General features: G+C 35.3%; 1 long non-coding RNA gene across 2 annotated transcripts in view; it reads right to left on the minus strand.

Annotated features, from left to right (window-relative positions):
• Positions 1 to 21,010, minus strand: part of LOC105303624 — a 75,879-nt gene that overhangs the window by 39,927 nt on the left and 14,942 nt on the right. For both annotated transcript variants that reach the window (XR_002776656.1, XR_896922.2), the window contains exon 2: positions 15,421 to 15,476. This is a non-coding gene — a long non-coding RNA (uncharacterized LOC105303624). The remainder of the gene's footprint in view (positions 1 to 15,420; positions 15,477 to 21,010) is intronic.

Raw genomic sequence — 21,010 nt, forward strand, 5'->3', positions numbered from 1 at the left:
TTAATGGTGACTCCTTCCCCTCATCAGATATAAGGCTTGTCTTTTTTCTTGAACACCATCAATTGAATTAAACTACATTTCTTTATTTTATTCAAACCCCTCATTCATTCAGCAAATATTTGCTGGACACTGTGTCCAGCTCTGGATATACAATGATGAATGAAATAGGCATGGCTCCCATCCTTATACAAAGTAAAGTTTACAGTGAATAAATCAAATATGAAAAATGTAATTGCAAGGTGCTTTGAGAGAGTTCTGCAGGGAACTTTAACCTAGTCTGGTTGGGGGAGGAGGCAGAGAAGGCCTTGCTACCTCAAGCCTGAATTATGTGCCAGTATTCTAATGTGTCTCCCTGTTTTTCATTCTTCCAGGCAGTACACATGAAATTATTGGGGTTCACCTTTCTTTTTTTTAATTTTAATTTTTCAATTAGAGTGGAATTCGATATTACTTTATATTAGTTTCAGGTGTACAGTATAGTGGTTAGACATTTATATAATTTACAAAGCGATCTCTCTGATTAGTCTAGTATCTACTCGGCACTATACATAGTTATTATATTATTAATTATATTCCTTATGGTGTACTTTACATCACTGTGACTATTTTGTAATTGTCAATTTGTACTTCTTAATCTCTTTACCATTTTCATCCAGCCTCCCAAACCCCCATCCCATCAGGCAATCACCAGTTTGTTCTCTGTATCTATGTGTCTGTTTTCATTTCGTTTGTTTATTTTGTTCCTCAGTTTCCACATATAAGTGCAATCATATGGTATTTGTCTTTCTCTGACTTATTTCACTCAGCATTAATACCTTCTAGGTGCATCCATGTCATTGTAAATGGTACAATTTCATTTTTTATGGCTGAGTAATATTCCATTGTATATATGTACCACAACACTTTTATCCAATCAGCTATTGATGAGCATTTAGGTTGCTTCCATATCTTGGCTATTGTAAATAGCACTGCAGTGGACATAGGGATGCATATATCTTTCTGAATTAGTGTTTCAGTTTTCTTTGGATAAATACGCAGAAGTAGAATTGCTAGGTCATAAAGTAAATCCATTTTTAATTTTTTTGAGGAACCTCCAAACTCTTTTCCATAATGCTGGTACCAATTTGCAGTCCCACTAACAGTATATGAGGGTTCCCTTTTCTTTTTTTCCACATCTTTGCCAACTTGTTGTTTTTTGGTTTATTGATGGTAGTCATTCTGACAACTATGAGGTGATATCTTATTGTGGTTTTAATTTGCATTTCTCTGATAATCAGTGACATTGAACGTCTTTTCATATGTCTATTAGCTATCTAGCCATAGGCTTTGGAGAACTGCCTATTCAGGTCCTCTGACCATTTTTTAATTGGATTTTTTTGGTGTTGAGTTATATGAATTCTTTATAAATTTCGGATATTAACCCCTTACCTGATGTATCATTGGCAAATATCTTCTCCCATTAAGTGGATTGTTTTTTCATTTTATTGATGGTTTCCTTTGCTGTGCAAAAACTTTTTAATTTGATGTAGTCTCCTTTGTTTATTTTTTCATTTCCCTTGCCTACAGAGATATATCGGAAAAAATATTGTTAATAGCAATGTAAGAAAGTTAACTGCCTATGTTTTCTTCTAGGAGTTTTATAGTTTCGGGTCTTACATTTAATTCTTTAATCCACTCAAAGTTTATTCTTGTATCCAATGTAAGAGAAGTTGGTCCACTTTCATTTTTTTTGCATGTATTTGTCCAGTCTTCCCAACACCATTTATTGAATAAGCTGTCATTACCCCATTGTATATTCTTGCCTCCTTTGTCATAGAGTAAATGACCATACAGGCGTGGGTTTATTTCTGGGGTCTCTATTCCATTCCATTGATCCATGTGTTTGTTTTTATGCTGATACCATGCTGTTTTGATTACTGTAGCCTTGTAGTATAGTTTGGTATCAGGTAGTGTGATACCTCCCACTTGATTCTTCTTTCTCAAGATTGCCATGGCTATTTGGGGTCTTTTATGGTTCCATATAAATTTTAGGATTATTTGTTTCAGTTCTGTGAAAAATGCCATTGGTATTTTGAGAGGAATTGCACTGAATCTATAGATTGCTTTGGGTAGTATGGACATTTTAACAATGTTAATTCTTCCTATCCATGAGCATGGTATATATTTCCATTTATTTGTATCTTCATCAATTTCTTTCTTCAATGACTTATAGGTTCCCAAGTACAGGTTTTTTACCTCCTTGGTTAAATTTAGGGTTCACCTTTCTCAAAGATATTTCAAACATGCTGGCCTGTGAGGACTTTTAACGGTTCCCTATTACCTCACAGATATAATAAACAAAATATTAATATGGCTGTAGCAAATGTCAATAATCCTTTATCTAACAAAGTCCCAGAGAGGTTTAAAGACTTGGCTGAAGCCATGGAAATGGCAGAAATAAGACTGAATTTCCTGTAAGCTAACTGAATCAAATTATCTTTTTACACTATTGGTACTTATTTAATAATATAAAAAAATTATCTAATCATGAGTATGGAGCTTACAAATATTATAGATTAATCAGGTATGGTCCCAAAAGGAAAAGCACTTAATCCATTTTTGGCTCTTATCTCAGGAACATTTCGATTAGTCTACATGCTTAAAGCTAATCTAAGATCAATATTTGGTTAATACAGCTGGCCTCATGGCCTATGACTGTAAAACGAGGGTCACACTTACATTTATATCTAAATTACAATAACTCAAGAGACTCTCACCTGCCAAATAGGAATATAGGATTGGCTCTGATGCACCTGGTGCTTCACCCAGCCTCCTTTGACATCAGGTCTCTCCTACTGTGGTTTGGATTTTAACAGGCGTAGCTTCCCTTTTCTCCAAAGAATTGCCTTCAGGTGCCTCTTCATTGGGAAGGCTGTTCCAATCTTCTACACCTTTGCTGAACTTCAGCCAAAGAATGGTTGATATTCAGACTCTAAAAATCATGCCTGTTGCCTCAAAGTGGGACCAAATGTGAGCTGCTATCCACCCTCCGGAGTTTTTGTGTGAGGTCTGATTGAAGCTAATGTCCAGCTGAGACCTCATTCTTGGGTAGCTATCCCTGCCTGCCCAGTCTTGCTTCCCCCATGCTCTTTGGAGAACAGTCCTCAAATCAATCACTTGAATAAAAATTCTCATCTCAGGCTCTGCATTTAGGAAACTTATTCCCAAACAATAAACTTACTCAAAGTATTTGTTTCTATGAGTCACCAAAGGGAGCTTCATCTGTGTCCGCTAGCCAATCTGTCATGGAATCTCATGCGGTGTTTACCACCTTCTCCTCCCCCATTCAGATGTCTTCACCACTGGCCAGGAATCTGGTTGAATGAATCCCACTGCTGAAGGCTCTCACTCCGAGAGTCAACAATGTTCATGCCAAGGACACTCCTTTGGCTAGTCCTCAAACTGCCTGTCCTCAGGATGCCACAGCTGACTGACTTCCATGCAAGTTGGCAATATAGCCTTCACTTTCGCTTTCTGGACACTGGGACATGCAGGCCCCACAGCAGCTCTGCTTGTGCCCAAAGTTTCAGGAGGTCTGATTTCTGGCCTTTATTTTTCTGATCCTGAGGGTTTAAACTCATTTCTAAGAGCAGGTAGCAAAGCTGACATCATCTCTTTACAATCCTTTTGCAGCCTATGTCCCTAACCAAACACATTCCTCCTGTTCCAGTGAAAAAGCAAAGCCCTGTGGTATGCAGGAGTGTGCGGGGTGGAAGTGTTGTCTACATTAGCATCTCTGGCACTCAGTTCAAATATTTTTTTTCTTAATTTCGTTTTTATTTGAAGCCTGTATCAAGGAAACCTTCCTGAAACTATTTTGGATAGAGAATTTCTGTAAAGAAGAACAGATACAACCTGTTTTTAAGAAATTCTTTCATAAAAGTTATTAATATGTGCTTAAATAGGAGAAATTTTGAAAGTATAATTCTTCTAGGTTACAAAATTTGTTTGGTTTTAAATATGGACATTCTAGAATGAAATCCAAGGTGTTCCATTTCTCTTAGAGTTTCAGTGTTTATGACATTTTCTCTAATATTTTATTACAAGCATTTTCAAGCATATAGCAAATTTGAAAGAATTTTATAGTAAACATCTCTATAACCATAATCTAGATTTTATTATTAATCTTTTTCTATACTTGCTTCATCATATATCTATATATCTATCCATTCCTCTGTCAATCCATCTTCAATCTATAATGGCATTTTAATTATTTTTTAAAAGACATTTTATACTGTGATTTAGAACAAGAAGTCTAAGTGAAAATAAGTTCTAGCAGATATCTCTTCAACAATAAAAATTAGAAGCATAATCTGTTATGGTCTTAAGAAGCTATACATGACAAAGTGGCTTTACAAAGGAATCTTAAATTGTCTTAAAAAACACTAGTTCTGGGTGAATATTGCTTTAAAGCCATGGGTAAATCAGTCATGAAATAAATTGCATGGAAAGTTAAGCAGAATGCCAGGTAAAGTTTTAAGTAATAATGCTCTAATGCCCTGGTTTGTTCAATCATCAATGTGGGATGCTATTTTTATTTAATCAGTAGGTAAATGTGCCTATTCATTAACACTTGTGTACAAAGTCAGAAACCCGAACTTCACTTATAATTTTAATGCACTAAATGAAATCATATATTTTAACACAATGATTTACAAAGATCTCAATCACTTCTCTAACATTTACATTTATATGACCTAATCACTTGAAAGGTGTAAAATTAGGAGCAATATACTCCATTCTGTGATCTCATTTTTGATAGAGATCCAAGAAAAAAGACATGGAATTTTGGTTTAGCAGAAAGCAGACATGCATTTTCTCTCACTCTTGTAAAAGTAAAATTTGATCATGTTGGTCCACCCAAAGTAGTTTGATCATCTTAAATAAAATAACCAGACAGTTGCCTCAAAAGAGAGATTTGGCTGATTTACTGCCTAAAATTACAATTTCCTTGAGAATGTTATAGAAGGATAGAATGGTGTTGAAAAACAAATCCCTGCATAAAAACAGAGCAAAATCCCAAATCCATGGACTACAGTTACATTCAAACTTGGTGACAGGGTATCTCTATGAATCCCAAAATACAAGTAGGTGGGAACTGACCAACAACCACCACGAGATCTGTCTTCTGTCAGCATCTGTACAAGCGGAAGCACAAAGCTGTAGAGTATCTGCCAGATATGAGAACAGGAGATCTCAAAACTGCCTATAGAAATTCACTGAAATCATAGCAGGCCAATTAGAAGACAGCAGCTGAAACTGGCAGGATTTTACTTCCAGAAGCTACTTAGCACTTCTACGTGAGTTGAGACTGGGAAGATAATACTTGTGGGGCCCCACCCTGGAGCTACGGGGGATGAGATCTGACGAGTACATGCTCCCCTTTTCATCCCTTAGACAGTTCTATGAGATATATTTTATGATTCTCCAGGGTCTTATAAATCAGGATCTCCTGAATCAAACACTGGTGGCACCAGTTGTCTGTAGCTATAGCCGACTCCATAACACAGCCTGGTGCTGTCTTTCTCTCCTGCTCTGTGATCTCTCACTTTAGCATCCTGGAATCCTTCCCCAAATAAACCATCTGCACACAAGTCTTTGTCTTAGGCTGTACTTTTGGGGCAACCAGTATTTCAAGGAGAGAGGACACAATTGTATTGAATGCTGCCAAGAGCCTGGTAAGGGTCCACAGGATGTGGCAGATGAGATTCCTGGGGACCCTGAAAAGCGCAGTTCCAGTAGAGTGATAGGGTAGAAGCTCAGTCAGGGGAGGCTGGAGAAGACAGATGTGGCATTGGAGACAGTGAACTGTAGGGCTCTCTCAAGGGCCCATAAACCGTGGACCCTTGACCTCTCAGCAGCATTCAACACAATTGACTACTGTCTCCGTTTTGGAATATATCACATTTGGCAGTGATTTGGGAGAAGAGAAATGGGCCAGTAGTCAGAGTGATATGTGGAGTCAAGGAAAGGCTTTATAAAACAAGGAGATAGTAGATCATGGGGATGATGAGCATATCCAGTAGAGACGGAAAACTCATGCAAGTGAGAGAAGGGAACATTAAGAATGAGAGTGGGTAGGATCTTGAGCCCACAGGTCAGGGGTTGGACTTTCATTCCTAGAAGCAGAGGGAAGGCAGAGTACAGGCAGTTCTGGAGGTGGGTATGTTTGATGATTTAGACAGTGAGAAAATAATTGAATTCATGTCTGGTTGCTTCTATTTTCTCAGTGAATTATATTGTTAGGTCAAAAGCTGAGAAGAGCAATAGCAACTTTGAAAAAAGGAGTGAAATAATTTTGGAAACTAAAAACACAAACATATTAGGCAAGCGATTGCTGAGTTGCACTTAGTGTCCATTTATTTATTTCACTGGAAAGATTGCTAACTCATTTCAATCCCATTTTCAGGACAGATGGCTTTTTAAAACCACAGGTTATACCCAAGTACGGTTTATTTCTAAAAACTCTTTGCTATCAACATGATGGAGTTGGAAAGAAGATTACAAGGTAGAAGGGCAAGACAGAGATCTAGCCTCTCAATCAGAAGCAAGGTGGCAGTGAAGGCCAGTCGAAGGACAATGGTCCAAGGGGGAACACTTAATTCAGGTCACACAACTGGCTCAATGTTGTCCATGTCCATCAAAAAACTCCTACTGAAAATGCACTGATGATTTTTCAGAAACAGAACAATTTAGAACATACCTTTTCCTCCAAACAATGCATTAAACAGAAAGATCGGTTTCTCCTTAAAAAAAAATCATACGAATTTATTACAGAGGTGAGCTTTATTAAATGACTGTAGGCTTCCAAAACGATGAGCCTACATAGAGAGTTAATAAGTACCATGCCGGGCAGTGACATCACTGTTTCCCTGGTTACCCAATGTGGAGGCAGAAATGAACAAGCCAGATCTAAATGCAATATCTAACAGGGTGAGGGTGTTTGAACTTTTAATGGCCATGAGGTCGGTAAGCCTTGTAACTCAAAATGTGGTCACTCAAAACATGTAACCAAAAAATGTCATAGGGCCTATCAACTCATTGCTTATGGCATTGTTGAAATATGTTCTATATTTATTGACTTTGGTGGAAGCTAAATGTAGCTGGTTCACTGGCTATACCTAAAGTCCTACATTAGGGCTCTGTGGATATGTCAACACAAAAACATACACATATTTTGTATTTTACACAGAGTTAGCTGATAACAAGTATGTAGTAAATATCACGAGATTTAAAAGTCTGTATGTGCTTATTTATGTAATACACATGGCTCATTCCTTTTAGTTAAATGACACCTACCTATTCATGGAGACTCTACTCTGAAAAGTTAAAACAATAATTTTCTTACCTTGATGAAACTCAACTTCATTTTTCCTTTGTGCTTATCATAATATGTAACAAACATATTTTTTTTTAAAGGTGATTGTCTTTGACAATTGTCTTAATCATTTTTTTTTTTGGAGTAACTCTAATAAGTAAACTAGAATAATTATTCCCATTTTAGCACTGGCAAAACTAAAGTACAGAAAGGTTCAAAGTTCTGTGTAAACTCAGCTTTTACTGTGGTTGTAAATACTTTTTGTTTTAGATTGGCTGTAAGACCAGAGGCCAAAGAAGACAGCTTCTAAATAGTGCCTCATCCTCACACCTAGGATCTGGACAGTTGTATTTAAGTGCCAAGCTTGATAAATAGTAACTAGAAGATAAAACACAGTGTGGCTAGCTGACACAGTGCCAAAAATTCGGCCTAGGTAACTACTAAACATGCCTGAACAAACTATATTTTCCATCAGAAGTGTAAAACAATTTTTTGGCAGTTTTGCAGAAATCCTCATTTTTCAGTGTTTAACAATTTCACATCATTTGGACAATAACTTTCTAGCCTTCTTTTTATCAAATTATAAGTTTCCAATTATTTTATGGAGCTTTTTCTTTAAATCAGTATAATATCTCAGCTTTTTTTTATAGCTCATGATTCTCAAAAAATATTTTAACTTCTTTTCAGAATTTTCGGGCTGCACACTATAGGCCATCAATCTAATAAGAATTCATGCAGATGAAAAGCACTTTTTTTTTAAGTTTTTCTTTAAAAAAGTAAAATAAAAGCAGGCACAGCATGTCTTTGCCATGTAGAAAATGGCAAAGGAATTAGCTTTGGCTGAAAACCAGTTGGTTGAAATAATAGATCAGCTGACAGGACAGTTTCAGACAAACTATTTTTAGGCATGAGCTTCCATTATTTCTATTGTATGTTTCTTTTCATTTTAGTTAGCCTTGATAACCCCTTATAATTATTTTTAATTTTTATCAGTTGTGAATTTCATAAACAGTTCAAAGAATCAAACAGCTTTAAAAACTTGGAATAAATATCTACTTCATTTCTACTACCACTCTCCCAAGTAACCATTTAGAACTCTTAGAGCAGATTCTCTGGTTTACTTTCTTAGTTCTAAATAATATGATTATTTTATGAGTTTTTACTTTTAGACATTATCTTTCAATTTCCCAATATAGAAGATGAAGTTTTAGATATCTTTTATTTCCTGCTCCTCCACACAAATATACACTTTTCACCCCCAAATTTGGCCCTATCACAATTTTGGTTAGACTGCTATTCAGTACTTCCATTGCTTAAATGCTATCCTATCTATGCAAAACAGCAAAGAATTGTAAGGTCATGATCAGAGAGAAGAAACCTAGAGAGGTGAGCCAGGAATTTGGGCTATATTCCCCTTAGTCATCTGCTGATTTTATACTAGGTGACTGAAGAGCTGAGCAAAGCTTCTGATAGACCCATAAGACTAACAGGACAAAACTGGAGTTCAGTGCCCACCAAGTAAAAGGATGTCTAGGATGTCTTCCAGGTTTTAAATTGAGATAATTAAAGGTTAAGTTCTGGGAGTAAAGAGTAAACTGGAACTAGGCCAATCCTCAAAGAGATTTTGAAGCCTAGCTGGAATTCTCTCAGTCCTCTAAAGGATTAAAGTCATCCAATATTGTCCATGGAAATAAACTAAAATTTTTGCTGGAGTAAGAAGACCTCATCTTAGACCTCAAAGTATCTGTACAAGCTTTCATATAAAATGACTGACATTTGATCAAAATAACCAAGTACATAACAACATGGTGAAATATCAAGCGAATGAAGATAATGGAGTTATCGAATATAGACTTTGAACATAATACTTATTATGTTCAAAGAAATAAAAGACAAGATAGAGACTTTTGTTAAAATTTTGGAAGCTATAATAGAAAAAAATCAAAAACTTAAAAACAATAACTTATATTAAGACCCCAATGAATAGATATGACAACAGATTAAACATAGTTGAAAAGAGAATCAATAGATTGGAAGATAGATCAGATAAAAACATCCTAATAAAGCAATTTTCTGTTTTGTTAGTTAGTTTGTTTTTTTGAAAACTGCTTTCTGTAAGAAATATAGAGAACACAGAAGAGAAGAAAAATTGGGTAGAAATAATGTTTGAAGAAATAATAATTAAGGTTTTTCTAAAAATGATGCAATATGCCAAACCACAGATTCAAGTCATATTATAAATCACAAGCAGAACAAACACACACACACACACACACACAAACACCCTTAAACACATTATAGTACAACTACAAAACATCAAGGACAAAAAAAAGAGATAAAAACAGAAAAATGATAGATTGTCTTTAAAGGGACATCCAGTAAAACAAGAGAATGAAAGCTGAAAGACAATGAAACAATTTTTAAAAGGCAAAAGGAAAATAAATCCCAACCTAGAATTCTGTTTCCAGAAATAGTAATGCTCAATAAAGGAAGTAAATACATTTTCAGACAAAAATTGAGATTAATTATAGGATGTTACTCAGGTAGAAGAATTATTTCAGGGAAATTCAGAAATATGGAGAGGAATGAAGAGCAAAAAACAGATAAATCTGTGGGTAAACAAGTCAATATTGATTACAGAACACAATAGGAATTCTTTTGGTTTAGTAAATAGTAAATGGTTTGAGGGTTAAAAACAGAGAAAATTAAAATACATGACAATAATGGTAAATAAGTAGAGAGAGTGATAAATGAAATTTAAGTTTTTTAAAGTCTTTGAATTGTCCAGGAAGACATAAAAGTACTATTTTACATTGGACTCTGCTCATCAAGAATATGTTATAATCTTTAGGATAACCACAACAATAAAGGTAAAAAAATATATGACTATTAAGAGAAAGCAAGAGGATTTAAAAAAATTAATTTTTAGTACATTGTGCTATATGTAATATTTGATATTTACTTTTTCTACTTACAATAAAATTGCTAAAATTCATCCATATATTTTATCTATATGTTATTTAGGTATCTAATCTTCTGAATTGGTTTTCTAATTTTGCTTTTTCTCTCTACTTTCTATATCTTTTATTTTACTTTCTGGGATATTTCCTAAATTCTATCTTCTTCATCTATCTATCTTCTATTTAATCTAAATCCCATTCATATACTTTATTATAATTTTCATTTCTAAAAGTTTGTTTCTTTGTTCTCTGAATGCTTTACTTTTACACAGTGACATGTTCTTATTTTCTGACCATCTTGGTCATAGCAGAGGCTTTCTTTGCCCTTCTGGTATTCCATGGATGTTTGTTTAAACCAAGTGTTGTCCACTAGAAAGTCAATTAGAAACTCTGCATGTACATGTGGCTTGTTGACTGTAGTCTTCATTGCAGAGCGATCTAGCTAAGCCTATTCTCTGGGAGATTCCCAGTATTAAGACCTTACTTAGTTCTATTCCTTGGGGACTTCTCGATGTCAGGATCTCAGTTCTTTTCTCTCCCCCAGACAAGATTTCTATTTTTTCTGCCAGGTGCATGTTGGTTGACAGCCAATAGTCTGGGAGCTGAGAAGGTCAAGGGCTGTTGCTGTGCAAGGTGGGAAAGGAATAAATAATAATTACTTCATTAACACACTGTCAGTGAAGCCTTAACCCCATCTTCACCTTCACCTTCCAGAGATACCTGGGTCTCGGGGGATTTTGCAATGTAAATTGAGTTTCTCTGTTCGGTTTGCCTCTCTGACAGTTTAGGACTGCTTTCTCTAGTCTGCTAAGTCAGTACTTATGTGCTTTTCAGCCTCCAAAATTTTGAGACTATTGCTTTCCTTCCTACTCTCCCTTTTGTTTTATGTTTGTGCCTTTAACTGGAAATTCGACTTAAGCTTTTTAAAGGATTGTCAGATTCAATTCAACAAGCATATATCAAGCACCTATCATGTGCCAAATTCACAGATGCATCACAACATTAATGGGTTTGTGGGCTTTGGGCTGTTATTAAATGCTGGACTGAAATGATAGATGCTTCTCAAGTCTTTATTGTTCTCTTCGCAACCACTGGCTACTTTCTCCAGCTCCGAGGTCCTTTGTTTATTTTATTTCATTTTCTTATTTTATTTTTTCTCTAAGGTATCATTAATTCTTTTCTTCATCTGCTATTGACTGGAAACATCTTTTCTCATCTTAAATTTCCTTTTAGATTTAAGTACATAACCTATTTCCAAGTCTGTGTCTTCTTTCTACATAAAAATGACTCCTTTACCAATCTGGAACAAATAAAGAAGATTTTAAACTCTGTCTAGTAAGAAAAATTATCTCCAATTTGTATTCAAGCTAAAAACAGATCATCCTCCCTGCTCCTATTGGACAGTGCCATGACTCTGTGTCATACACCTGGCGGTAGTGATTCAGAGCTATTACAAGTAATCGCTCTATACATTAACAAGTTTATTATTTACTATGGCTCCCTACATACCACAATTTTCACATGCGTGGGGCAGTACTGCTTTCTGGAGGCATAGTGTCTGAATTTCAACTCTACTAGTTATCAGCTGTATGACTTGGGATGAATTACTTTTTTGAGCTTCATTTCCTCATCTGTAAAATGAGGATGATAATGACACCTCCTACAAATGACAGCCTTTTCTTCTGCAAAATGAATATAATAGTAGTATCTCTTTCAAAAGACCATTTCGAAAATTAGATGACTTAATACGTTAGGTCCTTAGCATAGTACTAGGTGCAGTAGACATCATGTGCTATTTATTATCATTATTATTATACTATAATTATTTCTCTCTTAATTCTATTTAACAGTTTAGGAAATAGAAGTCCAAAGCAGTTTATTTAATTTGTCCATGGCTGCAGAATTAGTCAACAGCAGAGCTGGAATGCAAACTCTGGCAATTCTGATAATGCTAACACCTCTTTTTAGAGCATCAATATAGCACTTGTCCATTTAAAAATTTGGTTCATTTTAGTCTTATTAAGCATTTATAAATTGCCAATTATATACTAGACAACATGGAATTTAAATGAAATAAAATGGACTCAGGTGGGAGGAATAATTTCACAAATAGATGAGAAGAGAAAGTGGGGTCGTGTTCATGCTTTGGAGCAGTCTGGCACAGGTGTCAAAGCCTGGGTGGGTGTGGCGAGCATCTACATGGAGTGAGGGGTGAGGGGCAGCTACAGCTCTGGGCAGGATGTCAGAGCCAAGTGGGATGAAAGGGGCATTTGTGTGGGGAATGGGGTAGCACTGACAAAGGGAGGTTGATAACTACACACAGGGCAGTTAATCAAATAAGTAAATATATTAAAGATAATAGGAGTCGGATATCTCACTGTCAGAGAAGGGAGTTACAAACACGGAAAAGAAGAAAACTAAAATTGACTTGGTGGCGTTAGATTGTAATTGAGGGTATTGGTACAAACTGTGTATCTGTTCAATAAAGAGTAGTTTATAACCTTCTCATAAGAAAGAACTCAAGCCCATATGGCTTCAGGGGAAATTTCCCTAAACATTTAATAAAGAAATAATAACAATTCTATTCAAACTCTTTCAAAAAGTAGGGAGGGAAATACTTCCTAACTCATTCTATAAGGCCAGCATTACAACAATACCAAAAATCAGACAAAGATATTACAATAAGGGAAAACTACAAACTGATATCCTTCATGAACCTAGATGGAAAAATTCAAAACAAAATTTTAGCAAATCAAATTAACAATATACTAAGAGGATAGTACACCATAACCAAGTGGGATTTTTCCTAGAAATGCAGGTTAGGCTTAACATTAGAAAATCAGGGGACCTCATCATGTTAATGACCCAAAAAACAAAAATATAGAACCATCTAAATAGATGCAGAAATGACGTCTGACAAAAATCCAATTGACATTCTCCTATCACTTTGTCAAGGAACGCCTCTGTTGAGAATCACAATTTTAGAGGGAGTAACATATAGATAATTGTCTATCCTGTTCCTGAAGATATACAAAAGTGGGACTCCATAGCCATTCAATTACCTCTGACCTAAACACATTATGCTATAGTTTAACTCAGTATTTCCCAAACTCTGTTCCTTAAAACACTGGTGTCCTTTGAAATATAAGGCTCTTCTTGTACCCTCGGGATACATATTAACATATTAAAAGTTCTAACTCCAGAGAAGAAACCATATCCAAGATTTTTTTCTTTCACGTGAATTTCAATCATTGCTGTCCTATCAGGGAAAATTATTCTATATTTGCTACTAAAGCATTTTATTTTGACCCATCCATCTGTTCTTGCTTATATATTGAATAATATTTACAAGAGTTCAGAAAACAGCATGGGCAGAGCAGTGCGGGACAACCTCATGGAAGGGTAGATGTTCTTGACTCCGACCTGCTGCCAGCATGGTCTCCTTTGGAAATCACTTGCATTATGGCACTCCCCCACTCGTCTACCTTCCTGCACATGCCAGCTCTCTACCCCCCACAAAGAAACTGACACATTTCCCTAGCCACTTTTCCAATTCTTTAATTTTAATACCTTTTAACTTCATTAAAGAGTCTAAAATTTTTTTTTCTCCCATATTTATAAAAACCGTAAGTTGTCAAGAAAACATTTTAAAAACACAAAGTCATCTGTCAAAAAGATACTTTCGCTTGACTTGCTGAAGCACTTTAAGGGGGCTTCTCTCCATATACCAAGAGAAGCCATGTGGCAAAAATGAAATTTCTACTGGTGTTTTCTAACTGCTAAGGTCTGAATGTTTATGTCCCTCCAAAATTCCTATTTTGAAATCTTAAATCCTAAAGTGATGGTATTAGGAGGTGAGGTCTTTGGGGGGTGATTAGGTCATGAGGGTGGAGCCTCATGAATGGGATTACTGCCCTTTAAGAGAGACCCACGTTTCTACCATGTGAGATTTTAGCAAAAAGAAAGCTGTCTATGAAGCGGGAAGTAGGCTCTCACCAGACACGGAATCTGCCAGAGCCTTGATCTTAGAATTCCCAGCCTCTAGAACTGTAAGAAATAAATTCCTGTTTATGAGCCACCCAGTTTATGATATTTCATTATAGTAGCCCAAACAGACTCAGACACTAACACAGTGTTTCTTTCTATAAGCATAGAAAACACTTTAAAGGGAATTGTGTCATGCAAGAGGTGAGTCTATAAAGAAGCTGGGCATCAAGTCATAAACCTACCACAGAAAAACAAAATAAAATAGAAAACCCAGCAGAGCATTTTACTTGTGTGCATCCAGGGGATTAGTGACTTATTCTTTGTGCAAAGTACTGTACATCTTGGAAGCAAATGGTTTAAATAAGGTAGTAATACATTTAAGAGCACCTTTTGAAAGTTACAGTCCCCAAGGAAGACAAACCATAAGAATCTTTCACTGCCGCAAAGAATTCAAATACATTTGTTATAGTTATAGCAAAGGAGCAAAATGAATCGTGGTGTGGTTAGTATGTGGAATTCACAAGAAGCAGTGTTCTCTGCCAGCTTGATTCTGGATAATTTTTCAATTAGCATGCCTTTCCTCAACACTTGAAATAGTTCTTGAATGAGTTGTAAAGTGTTCATGATAACTGCATTAGGCCAAGTTCATTTTGTGTAAACAGGAACAAAACTTCAGCTAACCCAGAACAGTGTGACAAACATTTTGATTTTTCTGCTAAAACCTGACCTGGCAAAATCAGGCCAAATGCTAAAATACATATACTTTGAAGCAAAGGACTATCAGAAGTAATAAACTTGTATCTTAGTATATTTTCTACTTTGGCTTCCATTTCAAAAGGCAAACAAAAGGCCCAAATTATAATTTTAAAAGACCTCAAAAATACACTAATATTAGCTGTAAACTTAGAACATGTAAAAATATGGTAAGAAAAATTGTGGAGAAAACAGATTATTACAATGGCTCATCCAAACTTATTTTCTATCTTTCATGAAAGAGGCTTTCAAAACAAAAAACATTTTTTAATTAAACTAATCCACTCCTGCCCCTTTTTAAGGGATCTGCTCCTTGGAAATTATACCATTTGTACAAACAATTTTACTCCAAAGTATACTTACCAAGGGAATGCATATTTAGTAGGGACTTAGCATCTTTCCAGCACTTGTCATGGTCTCTGTGAAGAACATAAAAGAAATGTAAGATACATTCCTCTCCCTCTAAGGACATTTTATCTTCGTAATTTTAGAAATCTAGAAATATTAACAGAGATAGTTTAAAAACTAAAATATTTTATTTTCCTAATGAAACATTTTAAAATCTGAATATTAAGCAGAGGTACAATCCTGGACACTCTATTTTTTCATTTTCTTGGATAGAAATGACCATCTCTGTGTCTAGACATCACTTACCACCTTAGAATAACCAAAAAAAAAAAAAAAAGTTTCCTTTCATTAGATTACTGCCTCACTAAATTTGCATTTAGAAAAGATAGTTTCATTGCCCACTGTGACAGCATTAATATTTATTAACTAAGACTACGTCCCACAGAAATACATGTCCATTTCCTAGAAATACATGTGTACCAAGGAATAGCAAAAAAATAGTCATAGGGCAACATTATCCATGGTAGGTGCGAACTGTAAACCCAGATGTCCAACACAACCGAGAACTGTAAACCCAGATGTCCAACACAGCCGAACGGATAAATAGTGGTATGTTTATACAACAGAATACTATGAAGCAATGAAAATGAACAGTGTAGCTACATTCAACAATGTGGATAACCAGTGGAAGAAGCAAGACTAAAGAATATAGTGAGTATGATTTCATTTACATAAAGTTGCCAAGTACCCCAACCTGAACTACATGGATGTTTCTGGTGCATGTGGGTGCACACTCAAGTGGTAAGACTATAAAGAAAAGCAAGGAAATGATTACCTAAAAAGTGAGGCTAGATCTTACTCAAGGAAGAGGAGACAAGTGTAGGGAGAGGGTTGTGTTTGAGATGAGATATACTAGGCTTCTGACATACTGGTCAAATTACTTTTATTTTTATTTTTTATTTTTTTAAACCATGGGTGGCAGTTACAAAAGGCGTTTCCTCTTACAATCATTTGTAAACTATATGTGTCACATTATCACTTTTTTATAAGTATGTTATAGTTCGCAGTAAAACACTTCTAAAAAACTCACAGGTTACTATGCTATATACTAAATACATACATACATATGTGTATAATACACACACTAAACCCAAATGGCTTCAAGGAAGAAAAAGAAGTGTGATTCTATATTAGACTTCTTTTGTTCCCCTGCTCTTCTAATGAGCACATATTAAGAGTTCAAATATATTTTAAAAATGAAAGAGATAAGGGTTTAAAAGTACACCAAAATATACTATTCTCATTTGAGAATTTGAGAGACTTAATGTGGCTTTTTGGCTGATGGTGAAATTGCACGTATATATTCTTAGTCTCTCCTTTGTCTGTTGATACAACTTGTTGATATAACCATGCAGAAGCAATACTTGAGAAAAATGGGTATCTTCCTGTCCTTACAGCTGTGACACAGAAGCAGCTGTACTTTGATTTTGATCTTACACTTAATAGCCTGCCCCTAAGTTTTTCCTTCCACTAGCAATGTTGATTCTAATCTTAGAAAAAGTCGGCTTCTCAGAAAAAAACAAAAACAATCCTGAACTAATGTCTGCCTATAAATTACCTGACTTGAGTTAAGCCTTAATCAACCTATTTTTCTCCATGCTCCTGACTCAGTTGGGTACTAGGTTACTGTGTTACCCTTTCATCTGCTCTAGATTATACCTATAATAATGTCTAAATACTGGTAATACAATATCCTCAAAGCCTCTTCCAGCAATGATCCCAATACAAACCTTGGTAACGGACAATATCAAACTCTGATGTATCACACAGGAAAGAATCTGAGTTTACCAACTGCCCACCTCTACAGTTTAGAATAGATTTTCTAAAAGAAGCACAGAAAAATTTGTACAGCAACTTTATTCTCTCCTCTGTGATCATTATTATTCTATAGTTCCTGGGTAGGTCAAAATCAATTTTACATTTAAGAATACCTGAATCTGATCTGTGATCTTAGAAGTTAAATTTCATTGTTCAGAATCAATACCACCAACTAACGTTCTGGTGGAAAGAATGTAGAGGGCAATACAGTTCACTCTTGATCTTCCAAAGGTTTATCTATGGCACGGCTTACTTCAAGCAAACCTTGATCCAAAACTTGGTAGAATAACCAACAATACTGCTTAAGTCACATGTGGTCGACATTCTGTCTATTTAATCTAACATCTAGAATCAAAGCCTTAAAGGCAAAATAATTAGTTGCCTCTTTTTATCTTGGCAAAGATAAACTCTGAGTGAAAATGACTATCTCTTTTTAGGCTGGTGCTTTATTTCATCCCGAGTTAATACTTCCTCTAATTGTTGTTAAATAAGGTGACTAGGGATGAATTCTGCAAGGAGGAAGAACAATCTTATAATGAAGTTGCATTATTCTATCTAAGTAGTATCTACATTACAACTCATCCTCATTGCTTGGCTCAAAAATACTATGGGTCAAAGGATATTTCCCCAAATATAACCACATATTTTAAGAACATGACATAACAGAGTTATAGGTCATAACTAGTAATCCTGTTCCCCAATAGCACTGTTATAAACAGGGTGACACTGAATTCAAATTTCTCAAAATATCACTCACATTCAAATACAAACTCTAAGACATATTTCACAATCAAAACTCATTGTGTTGGGATTAGTTACTGTTTGGCTTATGTACACCATGGCTGCCCTCACTTATAAATAATGAAAAAAAAAAAGACATACATTATATAATTTATTTTATGGAGCAAAGGCAAATGTGTTCTAGGACAAAACGTAAACTTCATATTTAAAAAAAGTATTTTAACAGAGGAGAGAGAAAAATAATGCCACTTCAAGGAATTAGATCATGGCCATATGTCTCTTTTCCCACTCAGCAATAGCCGGTGACTGAAGAGCGAGATAACCGAAGCAAGATTAGGATCTAGAACCTGCACATAATAGTATAGACAATTTGAACTGAACACTAGACCAGAAATTAAGTATAAACAGTTTATAAATCACATATGGTTTAAAATTAATTAAATACTTATTGCAAGAAGCTTGTTAATTTATTAAAGTCAAGATCACATTCAGATAATTTCAACCATCGAGCAGATTCAATTGCAATTTTATTTCCTTTAATTAATCTCTCTCAATACACATATAGGCATATAGCAAAATCATTATTTTATTGGGCTACACTATTAACTTTATAATTTTATAACTTATAAAGGCCAGGGTGGTGGTTCTTGGTATAAATGCTAGAATTCTGATAAGGGATGTCAACCATGTAAATTCAGCACCTATAGTAGTTATTTAAAATCAAGCTTCCCTCAGCTTGTGGACAGCCAGTGATTGCTTATACAAATAAGTAATGTTCTGTGTATACACAGAAAATAAAACTTTAAATGCTTATCTTTGTGTCAAACTGTGTTTCTTTAAATCAGGCAAACAGACAATTCTCACTCAGTGCTTCCCCTTTCTGAGTTAGTGTTTTAAAGTTGACTAACTCAAAGAAGGAATTCTAAAACAATCACCCAAAGCATGACAAAAATGTCACCCTGGTAGACCGGAGTTTTATAAAACTAACTGCATAAGAAGCTCTCAGTGTCTTAAAATGGAATAAAAAATATCCAAGATGCAACATTTTTGCTATCAGGAAAAATTACAATACATAAATTTAACTTTAAAAATTTGCAATCAACTATTTTATATCCACCTGTGGTCTTTGATTAGTTAAAAAGTGCCTTTCAGTGATTAAATTCCCTCTCATTCAGTGCCCCTGCTTGGGCTCAAAGTTGACAAAATTGATGGAGAAGCTGGAGAGCTGTGCTACCTTGCAATCGTGAAATAACAGTTCTTTAGATCAGTGGTTCCCAAGCTGACCTACACATTGGAATCATCTGAAGAATAAAAAGCTTCCTGATACCTATGTCCCATCCCAGAAAGTATGATTTAATTGGTCTGGAGTGTGGCCTGGGCTTTGGAATTTTAGAGCTAACTCCAGATGTTTCTGATGTGCAGACAAATTTAGAAACAACTATTCCATATTCTTTCTTTTATATTTTTATCTTAATTTCTTTTCTTTTCTTTTTTTAACAATTTAGGTTCATGTCCATTTTAGCATACTTCCTATATCAGTCTCATGCCATTTTGGGAAATCTATAAAAGCTTGACTTGTTCTGTAAATCCATGGACCCAAAAGCAAAAGTACAGCATAATTGAATTATTTATCATTGTCAAAAGGAGAATAAAAGTAGAAAGAATAAAGGCATGAATAAGCTGAATTTCATTAAATGTTTCTTCATGACCAGAATTACTAGTGCATGGGTGATTTTTCAAATCCAAGCCTTAGAAACTTTATTGTTTGCCATACTAAAATTAGAGAACAGTTGGAAAATTAGAGAACACTGCCTATAATAATCTCGGGTTAAGCAGTCACCTGGATTTGTATGACCTGTTCCAGTTTTCCACTTTATCAGATGAGCAGGGGCAGCTGCTGGAATAATGCATAAGGAACTGGGTCTTACACATTAGGAGAGCTGCGGAGATACTAAGTTCATTAATGTTCTTGTTGGCAAGAATCAAAATGACTTAGAGGCAGCCAAGTTGAATTACAGGTTTGATTTACTTAAGAGATAAATGTTATGCAACATCAGCTTTTTTTTTTTTTGTACATCAGCCTCAAGGCAGTCTTGATGACAAACAGAGTGCAATGCTTCCTTTCATAGTACGATTCAGTTGTATTTCCCTGTAGCTTCTCTGCCTCCTTTGGGGCTATTTGATCTGTCCAGACTAGAGAAGAAAGAAAATAGTTTCAAAGGTTCAAAAGTGTCAGTTTATCAATAGCAAATAAAAGGAATACTAGATATCTTGATCCTTACAATAAAAAAAGCACCCACAACAGATGCGTAGATTGAAACTGGAAAGCATATATCATAGTGTCAGGGAGTCACAATAAGAACATGAAACTTTGCTCTGATACATGCTTTAAATGGGTTGAAGTCTTGAGCTGAGTGTATTGTCCCTTTGAAATTAAAACAATGACCAGTTCATAATGAGGATATGTGGATGTCACCATCCGAACCCTTCCCACCTCATGACACAATGGAATCTGATGCAGTTCAAAATTCTACTAATAGATGGGCAAACTAAGGCATTACTCATCTAAGTGGGAAATGGGGTAAAGGTGTCTAAGGAGAAGTATGTGATATGAGTGAACTGTAGCCAGTGTACAAAAAGAAATAGTGACAAGCAGCCGGTGTGTTTCAATTTTAAAGGTTTCTTTGGTTTAGTGAAATAGAATGCTTTCTAAAAGCCAGTAGAGCAAATTCTCAAGATCTTCCTGGTCTTATTGAAAGCTGATTGCAAATCACTAAAACATATGAAGACAAAACAGAAGCTATGTTCTTGATTATTTCCAAATACACAGAATCATCCACAAAGATGTGCTCTTTTGGCAAGTGACACAGCAATTTGTTTTTTTGTTTCTAGTGCCAACTGCAACCAATTGTGTTTTCTGAGGCTTTAAACCTAGGTCTGAAACTGAACTGTTCATTTCCCTCTGTCTTCTACTGTTGCTGTCCCC

This window comes from Pteropus vampyrus, unplaced genomic scaffold (assembly GCF_000151845.1).
Source record: "Pteropus vampyrus isolate Shadow unplaced genomic scaffold, Pvam_2.0 Scaffold310, whole genome shotgun sequence".
Classification (NCBI taxonomy): Eukaryota; Metazoa; Chordata; class Mammalia; order Chiroptera; family Pteropodidae; genus Pteropus; species Pteropus vampyrus.